We start from the raw sequence: 4,142 nt of genomic DNA, 5'->3' as shown, positions 1-4,142 counted from the left end.
TTCTAGACACTTGGGAGTATTCTGTAAACTTTTGTTATGAAACCCTTGTCTGAGCTGGTATTGCCAAATTTTTCCTAGTCAGTTTTCTTTTCACCCTGTTGGAAAATTTTTGTAGGAGCACAGAGATTTCATCTTTAGAAGATTCCATTCATTATTTTGTTGAGTGAAGTAACTCGGTCTCATAAGGACAAATACTGCATAAAACCACAATTGTAAAAAATAGAAGGATAACTAGTAAAGAAGGACCCAAGAGGGGGAAAGGGTGGAAGCAGAAGGGTGAAGATGGGTAGGAGCAAAACCACAGGGTTACACAGTCTGGTGTGTGGAGGGAGGGAGGGAAGAAAATAGGAAGGATCTGGCAGGTACTTGTAAAGACTGGACAATGATGGGCAAGGTCCAATGGTGATTAATTTTATAAAACATAATGCATGGAAATGACTGTATAAAACACAATGTGAATGAAGAATAGTGTGAAACACAATGTATGTGAACTTTGTAAGCAAACCAATATAAAATTTAATACAAAACTAATATAAATAAAATATATTCCTGTTCAAAGACCTGGGTACATATTCTGATAAATTCAAGCAAGAGCATAAGGCAGAATATCTAAAATAATCCAGTGGTGTGCTAATATGTAAAAATCACTTCTTTTTTTTCTATAATTATATTTTATTAATTTTCATAAACATTTACAGAGATTTTGGGCTTCCACTCATTCATTGTTGCACTATTCTCTCTACCCTCCTCCCAGTTTGTTCTTGTCCAAATGCCACAGTGCTTGTCAAAGCCAGTTCTGATTAATCTTCTTTGTCAGTGTATCCTTTGCCATTCCCTATCACTCCTCCCTGAGAGAGACTTCACCCTGAGTCTAAAAATCACTTCTGAGAGAAAAGATACTGGTTTACAGTATTTGCTATTTCCCTTCCATCATGGCCTGTTTCAAGTTACCATGGACAATATCACTGACTTGGAGTTGGGAACTGTATATCATTTTATAAAAATGCTACCACTTATACACAATAGATAGAAATAGCCCTAAGAGTAAGTTGCTATTTTTGTTGTTAGGTACCATCAAGCTGATTGCCACGCATAGAGACCCTGTGACCGACCTTACCCTATCTTGTGCCATCCTCACAATCTCAGATATACTTGAGCCCATTGTTAGAATTACTGTGTCTTCCTCTCTTTCTCTGACCCTCTGTGCTTCCCAGCATGATCTCTTTTTCAAAGTACTGGCTTCAGCTGACAACATGCCCAAAGTATGAGAGGAAGTTTCACCATCTTTGTCTCTAAGGAGCACTCTGGTTACATTTCACCTAAGACAGACTTGTTTGTCCTTTTGGCAGCCCATGTGATAGTCTTCTTCTAAGAATTATAAATACAAAATGTACTAAAACAATCACAAGTGATATTCTTTAGTTATTTTATCTTTATTTTGAATAGAATTCTGTTGATGTCTTTCATCATATTTCAATTTATTGTAAGTTTGAACAATTTAGTGTTTAAGAGCATCTATGTCAGGGAACTCTGGCGGCTTAGTGGTAAGTAGTGCTGCCAACCCAAAAGTATGCAGTTCAAATCTAGAGTTGCTCCATAGGAAAAAGATGAGCAATCTTCTCTTCTGTGATTTCTGAAACTGTTTCTGCAACTGGCTGTAGAGTCAGCTATGAAACAATAGCAATGTTTAATAGCCATATCCTATAACACTTGAAATTTGGATCTTTTGTGGTATAAACTATATTAAGCCCACTAAAACTTATACTTGGACCAAGAGGCAGTAGTCAGAACAGAGCAGGGTAACACTGCATGGTTCAAAATTGGGAAGGCTGTACGCCAGGGATGGATCCTGTCTCCATACCTTTTCAACATGTATGCAGAGCAGGTTATCCAGGAGGCTGGGCTCTATGAGGAGAATTGTGGCATCAGGATTGGTGGAAGATCTATTAACAATCTGCGTTGTGCAGATGACACAACCCTGCTTGCTGAAACTGAGGAGGACCTCATGAACTTGCTGTGGAGGGTCAAGGACTGCAGCCTTCAGTATGAATTGAGGCTCAACGTCAAGAAGACAAAGATTCTCACCACTGGACCAATTGGCAGCATCAGGATGGATGGCGAAGAGATTGAGATTGTTCACAGCTTCAGTTTGCTCGGCTCCACAGTCAACACTCTTGGCATCAGCAGTCAGGAAATCAAAAAGCATATCGCAAGCAGTGTCAGCGTTGGATGGTGATGGCGGGAAATGGCGGAGTACTTGGCCTCCATTTTCGGCACTGAGAAAGACAAAGTCAACTGTTCATTTTATTTCAAAATTGGAGCGTGCCGTCATGGAGACAGATGCTCTCGGTTGCACAATAAACCGACCTTTAGCCAGACCATTGCCCTCTTGAACATTTACCGTAACCCTCAAAACTCTGCCCAGTCTGCTGACGGTTTGCGCTGTGCCGTGAGCGATGTGGAGATGCAGGAACACTATGATGAATTTTTTGAGGAAGTTTTCACAGAAATGGAGGAAAAGTATGGAGAAGTTGAAGAGATGAACGTCTGTGATAACCTTGGAGACCATCTAGTTGGAAATGTGTACGTCAAGTTTCGTCGTGAAGAAGATGCAGAAAAGGCTGTGATTGACTTAAATAACCGCTGGTTTAATGGACAACCGATTCATGCAGAGCTCTCCCCTGTGACTGACTTTATAGAAGCCTGTTGCCGCCAGTATGAGATGGGAGAGTGTACACGAGGAGGCTTTTGCAACTTCATGCATTTGAAGCCCATTTCTAGAGAATTGCGTCGGGAGTTGTATGGCCGACGTCGTAAGAGGCATAGGTCTCGATCCCGGTCTCGTGAACGTCCGTCCTGGTCGAGAGACCATGGTCGTGGAGGAGGTGGTGGTGGCGGCGGCGGAGGTGGCCGGGAACGTGATAGGCGGTGATCCAGAGATCAGGAGAGATCTGGAAGATTCTGAGCCATGCCGTTTTTACCGTATGTCTGCTAGAAAGTGTTGTAGTTGGGAGCCGAGCAGCTTGTTTAACCCAGCTGAAGCCATTTTGTAATTCTCTGAAGCCACTCTGTAATTCTCTAAGAACGTGTTTGGATATGTTGCCCCTCCCTGGGAGGATAGATTTCAGTTTACCCCACCCTGGGAGGATAGGTTTCGGTTTACTGGAACCGCCCTGCTGAGTTTCTGTTCACCAGATAACTTTCAGCTTACTGGAAACGACATGTTAGTCGCCCCCATTGCGTACTTCTCCTCCCCTCATTATGTTCCTATATAGAAACTGTGAATGCTTTCAATAAAATGAGACTGGATCAGAAAAAAAAAAAAAAAAGCATATCGCAATGGGAAAGTCTGCTGTTAGGGACCTCTCTAAAGTACTCAGGAGCAACAGTATCTCTCTGGAGACTAAGGTGCGCCCGATACAGGCCATGGTCTTTGCAATCGCTTGTTATGCATCAGAGAGTTGGACAATGACTAGGGATGACAGAAGGAAAGTTCATGCTTTTGAGCTGTGGTGCTGGAGAAGAGTACTGAATGTACCATGGACTGCCAGGAAAACAAACAGATTCATCTTGGAGAGGATTAAACCAAGCTACTCCTCCGAGGCAAGGATTCTGGGGCTTCGTCTGACATACTTTGGACATGTTTCCAGGAGGGACGGGTCCTTGGAGAGGGACATCATGCTTGGGAGGGTGGAGGGACAGCGCAGGAGGGGAAGACCCTCTATGAGATGGATTGATTCGGTGACTGAGGTAATCGGGATGGGCGTGTCAGAGGCAATGCAATTGGCGCAGGATAGAGCAAGGTTTAGGGCTGTTGTGCATAGGGTCGCTATGAGTCGGAAACGACTCGACGGCACATAACAACAACAACATTGGAACAATCTCAACAAGCCTCAAATATATAACCAATGACAATACCATTACAGAAACCATTTCATAAGTCAACATAGATGTAAAATAGTTTCCCTTTTTATCTAAAACTCTTATTCATAAATTTCCAAAAACCTTGCCAAAACTCTTACTACATTTATTTCAAGCTGACTTTCTAAACTTTTGTGAGATACTTGTAATAGGAGACTGGTAAGTTACTACTTTCTAGCCTGCTTTCTTTCCTCCCAACTAATAGAAATTTCCATTTTTGC

At 42.3% G+C, this 4,142-nt stretch overlaps 1 pseudogene; it reads left to right on the top strand.

Moving 5' to 3' along the window:
* Nucleotides 1–2,245: 2,245 nt before the first annotated feature.
* LOC102848131 lies at nucleotides 2,246–2,965 on the top strand (annotated as a pseudogene).
* Nucleotides 2,966–4,142: the final 1,177 nt, after the last annotated feature.

Source organism: Elephantulus edwardii, unplaced genomic scaffold (assembly GCF_000299155.1).
Source record: "Elephantulus edwardii isolate Elephantulus edwardi_28Jun2011 unplaced genomic scaffold, EleEdw1.0 scaffold00074, whole genome shotgun sequence".
NCBI classification, from domain to species: domain Eukaryota; kingdom Metazoa; phylum Chordata; class Mammalia; order Macroscelidea; family Macroscelididae; genus Elephantulus; species Elephantulus edwardii.
The sequence above is the reverse complement of the archived record's forward strand: the minus strand, read 5'-3'. Positions and strand labels throughout refer to the sequence as shown.